General features: G+C 41.9%; 1 protein-coding gene across 2 annotated transcripts in view; it reads right to left on the reverse strand.

Annotated features, from left to right (window-relative positions):
* Nucleotides 1-18,335, reverse strand: part of lypd6 (LY6/PLAUR domain containing 6) — a 292,378-nt gene that overhangs the window by 213,752 nt on the left and 60,291 nt on the right. The window contains exon 1 of one of the 2 annotated variants that reach the window (XM_063047537.1): nucleotides 7,420-7,439. The exons of the other annotated variant lie outside the window; for it this stretch is intronic. The gene's annotated coding sequence lies outside the window, so the exon portion shown is untranslated. Of the gene's footprint in view, nucleotides 1-7,419; nucleotides 7,440-18,335 lie in introns of those variants that run through there. 2 annotated transcript variants of the gene reach the window in all.

Raw genomic sequence — 18,335 nt, forward strand, 5'->3', positions numbered from 1 at the left:
AGGTAACGAGACCCTGGAAGCGGTGCGCCTCTCACAAGTCGGTGGGAAGTACCGGGCCATAAGTGCACAGGGTGTAAAGGCACGATCGGCGGGAACCTGGTGTGTGTCCACCCTTGCCTGGGTGCCAGGTTCAGCACAGAGAAACGGTTGTATCTGGAAATGGAGGGGTCACGGTCGGTGAACTCAGATGACATCACAAAGGGCTCGCACGAAAGCTGACTGCGAAGGTCTGTGTGGAAGCTGTGTTGAATATTCATTCGTTTTGCTCTCTCTCCTCCCCCCCCCACTGTCCATCGCCATGGCAATGATTACTATGAACTGAACTAAATTAAACTGGACTTTGTGTCACTTTGAAACTGGTCATTTACCCCTAGACAACGATAGAGCTTGATTGATCCTGTTATCTGAATTCTGTGTACATGTATGTTTATCATTGCTGAACTGTTGCATTCATTATCCTTTTGATTAAGAGTACTGTGTTGCTTGTTTCTTTAATAAAACTTTCTTAGTTCTAGTAATCCAGACTCCAACTGAGTGATCCATTTCTGCTGGTTTGGCAACCCAGTTACGGGGTACGTAACATAAGTGGGGGCTAGTTTCCTTTAAGATAAACTGGATTCAAATCTGGCATGACAAGGGAACAATATTGCCAAAACTTCACACACAAAATGCTGGAGGACCTCAGCAGGCCAGGCAGCATCTATGGAAAAGAGTACACAGTTGATGTTGCGGGTCGAGACTCTTCATCTACAGATGCTGCCTGGTCTGCTCAGTTCCTCCGGCATTTTCTGTGGGTTGCTTCGGATTTCCAACGTCTGGAGATTTCCTTGTGTTTGTGATTCTACGACTGCACAGTGTAGTCTCTTCAAGGGATGCCTACCCTGAGGAAGTTTAAATCTTCCACAGATACCGCCTAGCCTATTGTGTTCCTCCAGCATTTTGTGTGCGTTGCTTTGGATTTCCAGCGTCCACAGATTTTCTCAAGTTATGAGAATCACGAACACCTTTCAGGGAAAATAAAATCTTTGTCAGTCAATGGAGATCCTTGGCCCACAGCAATTCAAACTAGCAGAGAAGCAACCAGGCAGGCACCAACTGGTCCGCGGCGAGACTAAGCTAACAGCTGAAGAAGTGCACATTAATCCAAACTAACTAGCCACGCTCTCATCTCACTAAGCTCATCAGCCATCTTAGAACCAACAAAATACAGGGAAGCAAATCCCTGAGAGGCTGCCCAAATAAAGAAGTAGCAGGAGTATTTCTGCTTCCGGATCCAGTTCTGGGATGTGCTTGGCAATATGGTGGAGATGGGGCTGGTGTAGCACTGCGCTTGGCGTCGGAATCTCGGATCGGTTATTCAAGATCTCATTGCACTCTAAGAGTGGAGGGAGACTGATGACGACTTTGCCATCCGGCGACTCGAGCTGGAAGCCTTCTGCCTTCCTGCCATATGTTTCTGCAATGCCAGAGCAAGTTCTGAGGTAGTATGGGAACAGATTACCCTTTACGCTGAACAACTCAAAGAACTCTGGTCTCACTAGTGAGAAGTTGCTCTGGTCGTCCAGAATTACATTGGCTTTGATGGCCTTGTTTTTGGCTCCCTTAGGGTATACCTTAGTGAGGCAGATCTTTGAGCACGAACGGCTCGACTGACCTGGACTGCAAACTTCTGTGCAGCTCGAGCTGACAATAGTTGTATCAGAGTGATGCTCTCCCTCCCCGCCATCCTCTTGTGGGAGTGGAGGAGCCATGGCACTTTGCGGTGACAGGCCGGGATGCATGGCTCCATCGTGATTAGTGTTGTTACATTCCGAACACTTTACGGGGAACGTATGCTCTTTAGCGAGGTGGGAGGTAGAGGAACAGCACTTAAAACATTTTTTTTCCTTGAGAAGTGCCTTTCTTTCGCCAAAGGGTTTGTTTCAAAACATTGTGCACTTTTTGAGGGGGTGGAGTTTGCTGTACAATGGACAATTCTTGCTAGGGTCATCATTGATCGCAGAGACTTCGGTTTTATGCACTGAAATGGGTATATTGATGACAAAATTGTATAATGACCTGGACTGCAAACTTCGGTGCAGCTCGAGCTGACAATAGTTGTGATGCCTGTACGTTCTAGTATAAATTGTTTGGCGACAATAAAGTATAAGGTAAAGTAAAGTAAGGACAATACGGTAAATTCAGTGTGTACTTATCAGTATGAGCTGGCCAAATCAGAGGTTTGCCATTGATAAGCTTGCTTGTTGTGACTGAGTGTGAGCAGAGGCTGGTGAGTGAGCAGTGCAATGCAGACCAAGCAGAAAGCTACTGCTGGTAAACTACTTCGGTATGGATCTGGATAACCAAAAGCTGCTTGTTCAGTCACGCGTTTACACGCCAAATACCACTTCTATAAGCACTGCTCCAATGATCTAATGATAGTCAGTCCTTGTTCTCTATCGGATTGTATTCTGAAATGGACCGCATTCCCTCAGAAGCCAAACAATTATGGAAAAACTAAGAAATATTACCAAATCTGAGGAAGATAAAATCAGGCCAAACAGTCAAAATATGATATATCAGCTGCTGACTGAAAGCTCACAAATCCCAGATAACAATTTTCTGAAAGTGACACATTTGACAGCTTCTAAATAACCTTCATGATGTATTTTAAAATCCTTTAATGAAAAGCCCAAAGCTACTTGGAAAGATAATTTTCCTTCTAAGAGAATTTCATTTTGTCCTACTATTCTGAGAATGGAAGATTGAGAAACGACTCCCAAATGAATTGGAAGGCAAGTTATTCACTGATGATTTGGGGTTTTGCATGCTGCAGAGAAGAAGGAGATAATGAAGCATTACAGTGAGATAATTTGAAAGGCCTCAGTAGTCAGCCATCCACTGAGGCAAGCGTAAGATCGAATACGTGTTCATGGACAAAGGTAGCTGTGAGCTCTTTACACTGGAATCAATTTCCTTACATCACCATGGGACTATCTCATGATGCTTCGCCTTCACAACGCCTTCACCTGCTGGTTTTACATTTAAGGAAAATACATCAGAGAGCTGAACACAGAAGGAAAAGATTCCTTCACATGGGATGTCATGAAGAGATCACAACAAGATTAGCTTCCACAAGCCATGCAGCAATTGGCTGTGGCTACTTTTTCATCTGGCGAAGTGCCAACCTTTTGATGGGGGACAATGTAGAACTAGTGCTGAGGCAGAGGGGAAAAAAAGGCTGAAAAAATGTAAATATAATAGTTTCAATTCTTTTAAAATATTCTGTCACAGTCAACCTTAATAATTGAGCATGTCTGAGTTACAACTCGAATATTCATATTGAAAACTATATGAAAAATAATCAATTTAATATGGCCTCTGACCTTTTTAAAACAATCTGTTTAGACGTTTCTCAGTGGTTTTCTTAATTCCATTTCAAATCAGCACACTTCATAACTAGTTTATTCATTGTAACCTACACTGCAGAGCTGAGATTTCCTTGAAGAGAGAGGGCCGTTCTACCATGCTCACTACTAAAGCTCATAACAGCTAACTATCGTCAACTAGCACTGGTGGATGGAAAGATTCGAATAACTTTCTGCAGTCAATCTAAAGTCCCCTGATTAACCTACATACCAAAATCTCAAATGAATATCTATCTCGTCACAGCTGCAAAAATATGAATCCTGCAAATCTAGATTTTCTTAGTTTTACATGTACTTGTCACATAATCTTAGCACAGAGTAATCAGGTTTATTATCACTAAAGTATGTCATGAAAATTGTTGTTTTGCAGCAATAGATTATGCGTATTTAAAGGGAGCAAAAGTACTGAGGAAGTATTATTGTCCTCTCAGAAACCTAATGGTGGAGGGGTAAAATCTATTCCTAAAATATTAATATGTTTCTTCAGGCTCCTGTGCCTCATCTACGATGGTAGTTATTGAGAAGTGGGCATGTCCTGGGTGGTGGGGGTCCTTCATGAGAGATGCCACCTTTTTGAGGCATTATCTTTGGAAGATGTCCTCGATGTTGGGGAGCCTAGTATCCATGATATTGAGCTAAATTTTAGCACAGTGCTAAAACCTGGGAAAATTCTTTATACAGAGCTGTTCAATGCATTTTGCTAGTTAGATGAAAGGAGGATAGCAGGCGCCTGTTTGACTGGAGGTCTGATCATTTGCATTTAGTTCAGCTAATTATAACGTTCCTTTCATCAAAGGGAAAAACAACAAAATTATGGGCCTGATACAAAATTCAGTGCTATCACTGGGTTTCTGTATTCTACAATGGCAAAGTGAAATCCACAGCACTCAGCTAAAAGCTCTGGGCTATACATAGCCGAAAATGAAACTGTCCTGTGCTTCAACATCAGAATGCAGAAAAGTGCAGCTGAAGTTATCATGAAGAATCTTTAACTGGACTGTTAATAATTTCTCTAAATCTACTGACAAGTTTATTTGGTGATTTTTTATTTATTATTTGGTGATACAGCAAAGTAATAAGCTCTTTTGGCCCATCGAGCCTGCACTGCCCAGTTATGCCCATGTGACTAATTTACATGTGACCATGTGACCAATGTACATGTGACCAATTTACAGCACAGTAATTAGCCTTTTCGGCCCATCGAGCCTGCATTGCCCTATTGTGCCCATATGACCAATTTACCTACTAACCCCATGTCTTTGGAACGTGGGAGGAAACAGGAACACCCGGAGGAAACGCATGTGGTCACAGAGAGAAAGTACAAACTCCTTACAGACAGTGGCAGAACTGAACACGGATGCCGGCGCTGTAATAGCTTACAGTAACAGCTACGATGCCACCCCAAAAGAAAATTTAATATAATCAGTCCTTACCTCGAGTAAAAAGGAGGAACTAGGTGCCTCAGCAAGCATAAAGGAGGATGAACCCCTGCTGAGATGTGTGCCAGGATGCTGAGGGATGGAAGGTAGGAGATTGCTGGGGTCCTGACAAGAAGGTTTAAATCCAAGCTGCCCATAGTAGAAATGCCATGTGGTTGGAGAGCATGTGGAATCTTTAATCAGAATCAGGTTTAATCACTGACATATGTTGTGTAGCAGCAGTGCATATAAAATCTGGAAATTATGTTAAATGTATGCATGTGTACATATATGTGTGTGTATGTGTATATATATATATATATATATATATATATATATATATAGATAGATATGGATATAGATATAGACATGGATATAGATTTATGTTAAATTAAATTAGTGCAAAAGGAGAAAACAAAAGTGGTGAGGTAGTGTTCATGGGTTCAATGTTCATTCAGAAATTTGACAGCAGAGTGGAAGGGGAAGATGCTGTTCCTGGAATTGTTGAGTGTATGCCTTCAGACTCCTGTACATTCCTGTGCTTTGAATTCCAGATTTTTAGCACAGAATCCTGAAGTGCACATTCATTTGCCCAAAGAAGGTATTCAGTTGGTAAAATAAAGGAAATTGCATTTTTAGAGTGTCTACTACAGTGTTAGGATATTTTGCTTTAAGTGCTAAAGAGTCATGGAGTACTACAGCACAGAAAACGGCCACTCGGCCCATCTGGTCCGTGCTGCACTGCTGTTCTGCGTGCCCCATGAACCCGCACTAGACCATGGAGCACCATACCCCTTCCACTCACGTACTTCTCTTAAAATGTTACAACCAAACCCGCATCCACCAATTCCACCAGCAATCTAGAAAGCGGGGCGATCAGTTAACTCAGTAGCGTTTTGGAATCTTTTTCACAAATGAAGGTGATGCTGGCAAAGAAACATACATTCACTTACACTCAGAGCACTCAGTGTTAAGGTGAACCATGCGCAGTTATCAGTTATCATTCTACCAGAAGCTGAACCTAGTGTGACAATATCGAACCTAAGCTAGAACCTAGAGCTGTATCATGGACAGGCTTGGAAACACCAATGCACTCGAATGGAAAATCCTACAAAATATAATGAATACATCCCAGTCCATCACAGGTAAAGTCCTCTCCACCATTGAGCACATCTACGTGAAATGCTGACTCAGGAAAGCAGCATCCATCATCAAGGACTCACACCACACAGGACGTGCTCTCTTCACATTGCTGCCATCAGGAAGAAGGTCCAGGAGCTTCAGGACTCACACCACCAGGTTCATGAACAGTTTTTACCCCAAAACCATGAGGATCTTGTACCAAAGGAGATAACTTCACTCAACTTCACTCAACTTCACTTACCCCATCGTTGAATTGTTCCCACAACCTATGGACTCACTTTTGAGGACTCTTCATCTCACGTTCTCAATATTTATTGCTTATTTATTTGTTGTTATTATTATTAACATCATTTCCTTCTTTTTGTACTTCCACAAATTTGTAGTCTTCTACACCCTGGCTGAACGCTAAGTTGGGCAGTCTTTCATTGATCCTGTTATAGTTACTATTCTATAGTTTTATTGAATATGCCTACAAGAAAATCAGTCTCAGGGTTGTACATGATGACATATTTGTACTTTGATAATAAATTTACTTTACACGTTGAACATCATGAGAATAGCTATTGCACCACAGAGGCATTTTAAAATTATGTTAATCATTCATGCACACTTAGTAACTTTGCCAATTTAATGCAGCATTTAGATGATGTTAATCAATGAAATGGAAGAAGGCTGACAAAATTTATTTAACATACACAGGCCTAATAGCCAACAAATAATGGTAACATCTATCCCACCGACTTCAGAGTTCAAAGTAAATTTATTATCAAAGTAAATACATGTCACCATATACATCCCTGAAATTAATTTTCTAGTGGGCATACTCAGAAAATCTGTAGAATAATAACCATAACAGTCAATGAAAGACCGATCAACTGGAGTGCAGAAGACAACAAACTGCAAATACAAAAACTAAGAAATAATAGTAATAAATGAATAAGCAATAAATTTCGAGAACATGAGTCCTTAGGAGTGAGTCCTTAAGTTGTGGGAACATTTATATGATTGGGTAGATGAAGTTGAGTGAAGTTATCCTCTCTGGTTCAAGACCCTCATGGCTGAGGGGTAATAACTATTCCTGAACCTAGTGGTGTAGGTCCTGAGTCTCCTGTACCTTCTCTCAGATAGCAGCAGAGACAGGAGAGCATGTCCTGAAAGGTGGGGGTCCCTGGTGATGGCATTTTATGCAGATACGCTCAATGGCGGGGTCGGCTAATTGATTTACTTGGTTTTGAGTTCTGGTTCCTGAAATTACAACACATGATTTTATTTCAGTTGACCAGGCAACTATCCCATAACAAGAATCAGAGACACCAAAATAACACTGCCTTTTTGGCACTGATGGAGGCAGACAGGAACTATGCAGTCCCCTCATCTTGTCCATTTCAATGCATTACAGTAGCAAAGTCGATGCCAGCCATAATTAGAGAAGAAGAAAAAATACGGCGTACCTTTGATCTCTGCAGCAAGATCAAGAGCTTTGCTGGCTATCACAATGTGATTTATCTTTCTGAGACATCCAAGCATTCACCAGGCTACCCTGTGACAGCTGCACCTCCCTAGCATGCTAATTACTTTACACTTCAGGGACAAGTCACTATCATACGGCTGTAAATCATTCATCGCACACGCTATTGAAGGTCTGCACATCTGAGATATTTGCAATCATTACCTTGGGAAGAATCTTGTTATCTTGAAGTTGTTACGACATACCTGTTTTAAAAAAGAGCAATATGAAGATTTTTCAAGTTTCTTGCAGAAAACTGCTAAGTCTACAAGCTGAAATCAACACCTTTAGAAATTTAAATGTCTTCTAATATGGCTTAAGGTTAATGAGCAAGATCGGTAGCCAAAACAAAAACAGAGACTTGCCATGCATCGATGTAGCTCCAAGCACTGATCCACACAGTGACACTGCACTGGGCAGTGGAAGGCTATACAACATTACAGGTTTCCTCTCATGATCTAAGTATACACTCTAAGGCATCTGTTAGTCTTGTGAGACCATGGATCTGCGCCTGAAAAGTCTTCACTCTCCGGGGCGCAGGCCTGGGCAAGGTTGTATGGAAGACCAGTAGTTGCCCATGCTGCAAGTCTCCCCTCACCACGACATCAATGTTGTCCAAGGGAAGGGCATCAGGACCCATACAGCTTGGCACCAGTGTCGACGCAGAGCAATGTGTGATAAAGTGCCTTGCTCAAGGACACAACACGTTGCCTTCAGGTCACTAGTCCAATGCCTTAACCACTTGGACACGTGCCCACACTTAAATATACACTCAGTGGCCAGTTTATTAAGTACACATCTGATCAGCCAATCATGTGGCAGCAACTCAATGCATAATAGTTTGGAGACATGGTCAAGAGGTTCAGTTGTTGTTCACACCAAACATCAAAACAGGGAAGAAATGTTATCTAAATGACTTTAACTGTTCCATCGTCAGAGATCCCCACCACTCAGGACACTCGCTACTGCCATCAGGAAGATGGTATAGGATCCTCAGGACTCACACCATCAGGTTCAGGAACAATTATTACCCCAGCCATCAAGTGTTTAATTGGAGTAAGGGGAATTATGAGGCTATCAGGCAGGAAGTTAGAGGCTTAAATTGGAAACAGATGTTCTCAGGGAAAAGTATGGAAGAAATGTGACAAATATTCAGGGGATATTTGTGTGGAGTTCTGCATAGGTACATTCCAATGAGACAGAGAAGTTATGGTAGGGTACAGGAACCGTGCTGTACAAAGGCTGTAGTAAATCTAGTCAAGAAGAAAAGAAAAGCTTACAAAAGGTTCAGAGAGCTAGGTAATGTTAGAGATCTAGAAGAATATAAGGCTAATAGAAAGAAGCTTAAGAAGGAAATTAGAAGAGCCAGAAGGGGCCATGAGAAGGCCTTTGTGGACAGGATTAAGGAAAACCCCAAGGCATTCTATAAGGATATGAAGAGCAAGAGGATAAGATGTGAAAGAATAGGACCTATCAAGTGTGACAGTTGGAAAGTATGTATGGAACTGGAGGAAATAGCAGAGGTAGTTAATGAATACTTTACTATGGAAAAGGATCTTGGTGATTGTAGTAACACACATCAAAGTTGCTGGTGAATGCAGCAGGCCAGGCAGCATCTCTAGGAAGGGGTACAGTCGACGTTTCAGGCCGAGACCCTTTGTCAGGACTAATTGAAGGAAGAGCTAGTAAGAGATTTGAAAGTGGGAGGGGGAGGGGGAGATCCAAAATGATAGGAGAAGACAGGAAGAGGGAGGGATGGAGCCAAGAGCTGGACAGGTGATTGGCAAAGGGGATATGAGAGGATCATGGGACAAGAGGCCCAGGGAGAAGGAAAAGGGGGAGGGGGGAAAAAAACCCAGAGGATGGGCAAGGGGTATAGTCAGAGGGACAGAGGGAGAAAAAGGAGAGAGAGAGAAAGAATGTGTGTATATAAATAAATAACGGATGGAGTACGAGGGGGAGGTGGGGCATTAGTGGAAGTTAGAGAAGTCAATGCTACACATGCCCTTACACTTCCTCCCTTACCACCATTCAGGGCCCCAGACAGTCCTTCCAGGTGAGGCAACACTTCACCTGTGAGTCGGCTGGGGTGATATACTGCGTGATACTACTGGGATGCTGGGGTGATAGACTGTACCTCTTCCTAGAGATGCTGCCTGTCCTGCTGCGTTCACCAGCAACTTTGATGTGTGTTGCTTGAATTTTCAGCATCTGCAGAATTCCTGTTGTTTGGTGATTGTAGTTATGACTTACAGCAGACTGAAAAGCTTGAGCATGTAGATATTAAGAAAGAGGATGTGCTGGAGCTTTTGGAAAGAATCAAGTTGGATAAGTCACCGGGACAGAATGAGATGTACCCCAGGCAACTGTGGGAGGTGAGGAAGGAGATTGCTGAGCCTCTGGCAAAGGTCTTTGCATCATTAATTGGGACAGAAGAGGTCCTGGAGAATTGGAGGGTTGCGGATGTTGTTCCTTTATTCAAGAAAGGGAGTAGAGATAGCCCAGGAAATAATAGACCAGTGAGTCTTACCTCAGTGGTTGGTAAGTTGTTGGAGAAGATCCTGAGAGGTAGGATTTATGAACATTTGGAGAGGTATAATATGATTAGGAGTAGTCAGCATGGCTTTGTCAAGTGCAGGTCGTGCCTTACGAGCCTGATTGAATTTTTTGAGGATGCGACTAAACACACTGAAGGAAGAGCAGTAGATGTAGTGTGTCTGGATATCAGCAAGGCATTTGATAAGGTACCCCATGCAAGGCTTATTGAGAAGGTAAGGAGGCATGGGATCCAAGGGGACATTGCTTTGTGTATCCAGAACTGGCTTGCCTACAGAAGGCAAAGAGTGGTTGTAGAGGGGTCATTTTCTGCATGTAGGTCGGTCACCAGTGGGGTGCCTCAGGGATCTGTACTGGGACCCTTACTCATTGTGATTTTTATAAATGACCTGGATGAGGAAGCGGAGGGATGGGTTAGTAAGTTTGCTGATGACACAAAGATTGGAGGTGTTGTGGATAGTGTGGAGGGCTGTCAGAAGTTACAGCCCAACATTGATAGGATGCAAAACTGGGCTGAGAAGTGGGAGATGGAGTTCAACCCAGGTAAGTATGAAGTGGTTCACTTTGGTAGGTCAAATATGATGGCAGAATATAGTATTAATGGTAAGACTCTTGGCAGTGTGGAGGATCAGAGGGATCTTGTGGTCCGAGTCCATAGGACACTCAAAGCAGCTGCGCAGGTTGACTCTGTGGTTAAGAAGGCGTACGGTGTATTGGCCTTCATCAATCGTGGAACTGAATTTAGGAGCCGAGAGGTAATGTTGCAGCTATACAGGGCCCTGGTCAGACCACAAATGGTGAGTACTGTGCTCAGTTCTGGTCGCCTCACTACAGGAAGGATGTGGAAGCCATAGAAAGGGTGCAGAGGAGATTTACAAGGATGTTGCCTGGATTGGGGAGCATGCCTTATGAAAACAGGTTGAGTGAACTCAGCCTTTTCTCCTTGGAGCGACGGAGGATGAGAGGTGACCTGATAGAGGTGTATAAGATGATGAGAGGCATTGATCATGTGGATAGTCAGAGGCTTTTTCCCAGGGCTGAAATGGCTGCCACAAAAGGGCACAGGTTTAAGGTGCTGGGGAGTAGGTACAGAGGAGATGTCAGGGGTAAGTTTTTTACTCAGAGAGTGGTGAGTTCATGGAATGGGCTGCTGGCAACGGTGGTGGAGGCAGAAACTATAGGGTCTTTTAAGAAACTTTTAGATAGGTACATGGAGCTTAGTATAGTAGAGGGTTATAGGTAAGCCTAGTAATTTCCAAGGTCGGGACATGTTCAGCACAACTCTGTGGGCCGAAGGGCCTGTATTGTGCTGTACGTTTTCTATGTTTCTATGTCTCTAAGCTCTTCAACCAAAGGAGATAACTTCACTCGTCCCATCATTGAAGTGTTCCCACAACCTATGTACTCACTTTCAAGGACTCTTCATCTCACGTTCTCAATATTAATTGCTTATTTATTATTATTTCTTTATTTTTGTATTTGCAATTTGTTGTGTTTTGTGCACTAGTAGGTGCGGCCTTTCATCGGTTCTTTTATGGTTATTATTATATGGATTTATTGAGTATGACACATGAAAATAAATCTCAGGGTTACATATGGTGACATATGTGTACTTTGATACTAAATTCACTTTGAATTTTGAACTTCTGAACTTTGAAATGATTGTTGGTGCCAGACGGAGCAGTTTAAGCATCTGAGAAACTGCTGGTCTCCTGGGATTTTCATAAATCACAACAGTCCCTAGAGTTTATAGAGAATGGTGTGAAAAACAAATTACGTCCAGTGGGTGCAAACACCTTGCTAAAGAGAGAGGTCAGAAGAGAATGGCCTGAGTGGTTCAAGCTGACAGGAAGGCGACAGTAACTCAAATAACCACGCGTTACAACAGTGGTGTGCAGAAGAGCATCTCTAAAGTCACAACACGTTGACACTTGAAGTGATTGGACTACAGTAGCAGAAGACCACGAATATACACTCAATGGCTACTTTATAAGGTACTCCTGTACTTCATGAAGTGGTCACTCAGGGCAGCTCCACACACTACAGGGCATACTCAGGCAGCAGGCAACTGATGCAGACAGTCTGCAGAAGCCAACTGTGTAACTACACAACCTCCAAACCTCCTCTGCACAGAGTGTGTGAAAGGTGAAAATGAAAATAATGTCATTCAACATACACATATATGTGGATGAATATACAAATAACTGTAGAAACCCAAACATGAAGCTAAGTATCTGAGACTGGTGAGATGTGGTTGCCAGCTGCTGCAGGCACTCTCTACCGATAGAAATGTGGCCTCCTCTCCCCTTCAACCCCACCCACCCAGCTGCTCTTGCTGTTGTGGTGATATCACATGCAATGATGTGCCAGTACATGATTGGACAGAGCGCTGGGCATGCGCAGGATTGCCAGAATGTTCCAGCACGTGGCTGGGTTAAGATGTGCTTGTTTGTTACTGTAAATAAAAGTTCTCTAATTCTTCCAGAATATGATTCTTTACTGTTAACCCATGGTACATTTAAATAGAAGTAACATAACATGGTGCCAAAAGTGGTTCTGGAAGAATAATACAGGAGAATCGAGAATCAAAGATAATCGAAAAAAAGAGAAGAAAAAAGTTCAAACTGTAAATGGTAAAATAGAAGGTTTACAACCCCCACCAAAACTTCAGCTGACTGGCAATGTAGCTGAGAACTAGAGGATATTCAAGCAACAGTTTGAACTGTACTTATCAGCGATCAATCATGAAGAAAAATCGGAAAAAAACCAAAGCTGCACTTTTGCTCCATGTAATCGGGAATGACGCAGTAGAGGTATATAATAATTTTGTCTTTGAAGATGGAAGTAATTTCAATTTAAAGTCGATAATGGATAGATTTGAAGTATTTTGTACACCTAAGTGTAATTTAACGTATGAGTGATGTAAATTCTTCACGTGTGCAGAGAGCCACTGAAACAATTGCTCAGTATGTTACTGAGTTAAGAACGCGTAGTAGAACATGTGAGTTTGGATTGCTCACAGAATAGCTCATTAAAGATAGACTTGTTTGTGGCATTCGAGATAATGCTTTGAGAGAAAGGTTGCTGAGAGAGCAAGATTAAAATTTTGAAAAAAGCTTTAGCGCTTTGCAAAGCTTCTGAGACCGTGATGTTGCGGGCTGAAGAGCTTTTTGTCAAAAATGGCAATGTAAACGCTGTAAAAAAATGCGAATACATCAAGAAATATAATAATACGTCAACGAAACCAACAAGAGAGCAAGACAGCATTAGATAGAAAAAAGTCATGTGATCGCTGTTCGCGGGAACATCATCCCAATCAGTGTCCCACATACGGCAAAATTTGCAATGGCTGCGGTAAGATTAATCATTTTTCACGTTGTTGTAAAAGTAGAAAGAAGGAAAATAAAATGAAACAAGTAAATGCTGTGCTTGAAGATGAACGTGAGGAATTTTATAATAGATGTGCTTTGTGAAAATAAACAAAGTAAGAATGACTGGATTATCCTGTTGCAAGTGAATCAAAACAATATTCTGTTTAAACTTGATACTGGAGCGCAAGTAGATGTTCTTGCAGAATCTGAGTTTAATGCTTTAAAGCCAAGACCGAAGTTACATAAGACAGATATAAAAGTGACTGGGTATTCAGGTGCAGACATTCCAGCTAAAGGAACATGCGTGGGAAAGGTATCACCCAAAAATGTTGTGCATACGCTTTCATTTGTGGTCGTGCCAAAAAATGTACAGTCAATTCTGGATTTATCTGTCTGTGAAAGACTTAATTTGGTGACAAGAATTTTAGTCCTGGATAGCATCACAGAGTCAGAATACAGTGACTTGATGAAAGAGTATGAAGGATTGTTCAAAGGGCTTGGTTGTCTTCCAGGAGAGCACACAATTAAAATTGACAACATAGTGCCACCCGTAATATAGCCATGCAGAAAAGTACCTTTTGCATTACGTCATCAACTGAAAACAGAGGTGGACAGAATGGAAAGTCTAGGAGTCATAAAAAAAATGATGAACCAACTGAATGGGTCAATTCGCTTGTCATTGTTAATAAGAAAAATGGAAAACTGAGGATTTGTTTAGATCCAAGAGACTTGAATCCGGCCATTAAAAGAGAGCATTTCAAATTGCCTACTCATGAAGAAATTATGTCACAATTTGCTAATGCGAAGTATTTTAGTAAATTAGATGCATCTTCCGGATTCTGGCAACTCAAATCAGATGAACCCAGTTCAAAGTTGTGTACCTTTAACACTCCTTTTGCCAGATACTGTTTTCTTAGGCTCCCTCTTGGAATTGCATCAGCTCCTGAAGTGTTATATGTTATATGAGTACATTGAGAGCATAGAAACATCCATGGATGATATTATTACTTGGGGGTCGACTAAACAAGAGCATGACGCCAGGCTCAGACAAGTCTTTGAAGCAACATGCAAGGCAAACCTGAAGTTGAATAAAGACAAATGTCGGCTAGGAGTGACTAAACTTACCTTTGTGGGTGATATCATCAGCAAGGAGGGTGTGCGTCCTGATCAATTGAAGGTTTCTGCTATTGAGAACATTTCAAGACTGCAATATAAAAAGGATGTTCAGAGGTTTATGGGAATGGTCGACTACATGGGAAAATTGATACCCAATCTCTCGGAACAGCTTGTTCCATTGAGGCAGCTAACAGTGAAGAGAAATGAACGGAGCTGGAACCATGAACAGGGGAAGGCATGGCAAAATCTCAAGAAAGTGCTCACCAAAGGTCCTGTGTTGAAATTCTGTGATGCTGAGAGACCCAATAAAATCTCATGTGATGCATCTCGAGCAGGCTTAGGGGCAGTATTACTCCAGAAACATGATCAGGAGTGGCTACCAGTGGCGTATGCACCTCGTTCATTATCTGAGCCAGAAACAAGGTATGCCCAAATTGAAAAAGAATTGCTCAGCATTATGTTTGCTTGTGAGAGATTTCATCAGTTTGTGTCAGGGCAATCTATTGATGTTGAAACCGATCATAAACCATTGATTGCATTGTCTGACAAACTTTTAAGCGACTGTCCTTTGCAAATTCAGCGAATGATGATCAAATTGCAAAGATATGTGTTGAATGTGTTATACACACCTGGAAAATTCATCTACATGGCTGACACACTTTCCAGAGCTGTGGATCCAACAACAAAAGACAGTCACAGGGACACTATTGATGTTCAGGCATTTGTTGATATGATCATAGAGACTGTACCTGTTGCTTCCAAAAAGTTGGAACTGCTGCGTCTGGAGACAGAGAAGGACAACATTCTCAGTCAGGTAATATAAGTGGTGTTAGAGGGATGGCAAGGTAATAGGCATGACTGTACCTCATTAGTACAAGATTATTGGAACCACAGATCAGGTTTCCTCCGGATGCTCCAGTTTCTTCCCACGTTCCAAGTGTTAGGTTACAGGTTAGGGTCAGTAAGTTGTGGTGACAGGCCCCCAGCACATCCTCTGACTGTATTGGTCACCGACCCAAACGATGCATTTCACTCTATGCTTTGATGTACATGGGACAAATAAAGTTAATCGCTAATCTTTATCTGTTGCCACACAGGCCTGTAATTACCAGGCTTATCCCTGCTTTTTGAACAAAGGTACCACATTCACTATCCTCTGCCACCTCTTTTGTGGCCAGAGTAATCTCTCATGCTGCCTCTCACAGCAGTCAGCATACTTCTTATTAGTCCTTGTGAACATATTCATCTGTCATCCCATTAAAATATCCAATATCACATCATTTTCCATGGCAATTTGTACTAGAATTTCTCCCATCCCCTCTCCTTGCAAGTATTTTAGTGTGGAAGTGGACTGCAGTTAACAGTATTTGCTTTACAATAACTTTTGTTGAAGAGTATAGAAGGCAAATGGATAAACTTTGTGTCAAGAAAATGGTCACGCACAGGGCCGGAGCCTCATATCAGCTCACTAATGTGAATGGCTCACTGAGATACACAGCCTCACACTAAACATTTACATCTGCCTCACAAACAAAAAAGTTCTTGACATACATCAGTGACAATAAATCAGATTCTGATTGGCCATAAACAACAACCAGAAGCATCTTCTGTCTGCTTTTTGCTGTCCACGTTAGCTGGCTAAACTACTTGTCAAAGCAATTCTGTGGACGAGGCTTGTTTACCTCACCCCTTCAGATGAAATTCTTTCACACCCTTCAATGCCATTCACATGCTCAAGCCATGTCAGAACTTGGACCGGAGGGCTTCTGGAACTGGCAGGACCCTTTCCTTGTAATGACTAACAGATTTCAGAAGCAAAAATAAAGATAAAGAGATTACGATAAGTTGTGATAAGGTACCACACATACATTTCTGTTTTAACTTTCACTTTCCAACCTTACAGAGTCACAGAAACAGGCCTTTTAGTCCATCTAGTCCGTGACAACCCATTTAAACTGCCATAGACCTGCACCTGGACTATAGCCCGCCATACCCCCACCATCCATGTACCTATCCAAACTTCTCTTAAACATTGAAATCGAGCCCACAAACACCACTTGCTCTGGCCACTCATTCCACACTCTGAGTGAAGAAGTTTCTCCTCACGTTTCTTTCACCCTTAACCTATGACCTCTAGCTGGTAGTCCCACCCAACCTCAGCAGAAAAAGCTTGATTGCATTTACTGTGTTATCTATACCCCTCGTAATTTTGAATACCTCTATCAAATCTCCCCTGAATCTTCTATGTTCCAAAGAAGTGTCCTAACCTACGCAATCTTTCCTTATAACTCAGGATCTCCAGACCCGGCAACATTCTTGTTAGTACTGTAGCTGTCCTCTTTTTAGTTACCCTTGAGTTCCTTGTTTTCTTCAATGATGGATACCAGAAATAAAGATAGATTAGGATATTTACTTAAAAACTTCTAACAAGGCACTACACTTACATCACACACTTTTCCCACCTTTTCTGTTTTAATTTTCACTTTCCAGCCTTATAGATGTCCTCTTTTTAGTTACCCTTATTTACTTGTGTTCTTTGATGAGACGGACATTAGAAAAACTAGTAAATTGGTAGTGACTGAGGAATCTCCAGCTTGGTAATTAATAAAACTGTGTCACAAGCAAACTTGTGAAAATGTGATGCATTGGGTTTATGAGGAATGATTAATTTGTCTGTTATCCAGTTTTACATAGTCTCTTCAACAACTATGAACACCTTATGCTGGATACGGCTACAGGTCAAATCAAAATCAGAATTATTATCACTGGCATTATGTAGTGAAAGCTGTTGTTTTGTGGCAGAAGTGCAGTGCAGTCAATATTTCTGTAAGTTACAATCAGGAATATTGAGATAGTGAAGAAGTCTGATGAGGAAGAAGCTCTTCCTAAAACGTTGAGTGTGCGTCTATTGCTTACATAACATCGGGCCGAATTGCTGACCGATCGCAGAACAAGTTGGACGGCACCATCAGGATATTGGTGTGAAAAGCCAATGACATGCCCATGGCATTCCATGTTTGCTCAGGATTCCCAGACCTGATGGCTCTTACTCAGGTAACGTGGGTGGATCCACAAAGAACTGCTACCACTTCCCTGTAAAATCTGACCCTAATATGCCTTTTACACGTACGGGAACTGCACTAACCTTGATCACTGGGCACTGTAAAGAGTGGTACGGATTGCCCAGCCCATCTGTGGATGCGAACTTCCCTCCATTGAGGACAGTTACAGCAGCAGGTGCAGAAAGAAGGCCTGAAAGATCATCAGGGACACCAGTCACCCCAACCATAAACTGTTTCAACTGCTTCCGTCTGGCAAACGGTATTGCAGCATTAAAGCCAGGACCAACAGACTACAGGGCAGCTTCTTTCTACAAGCCATTAGACTTTTAAATTCACATTGCTGTACATTGTGACAGTCATAATGCAAAGACTTTTACTCCTTAACATTGTGGGATGGATGCAAGATTGAAATAAATTCAATTCAATTCACATCCATTACACTTTCTGCTCCAATCATTCAATAAGTAGACTGACAACCCTTTAGTGCGCTGAAGTATAAGAGGCTTTACGCATTGAAGCAGTTAGCCCAAATCCTACTCAGTCCATTTAACTTCAATATTTGTATTACTCAAAAAAATTATTAATTGTGTTCCCCTGCACTCAGATAGTGACCTGAATAAGTTTTGCCTTTAAGCAATCCACTGGGAATGAAAAGAATAACTTGCACAAAAAGTGTGGATATTTCAGAACACAGCGTTACAAATTAACTGTTCAATATTACGTCACAAAATAGAATCTTAAAATCATTTGAGGTA

Source organism: Mobula hypostoma, chromosome 5 (assembly GCF_963921235.1).
Source record: "Mobula hypostoma chromosome 5, sMobHyp1.1, whole genome shotgun sequence".
Classification (NCBI taxonomy): Eukaryota; Metazoa; Chordata; class Chondrichthyes; order Myliobatiformes; family Myliobatidae; genus Mobula; species Mobula hypostoma.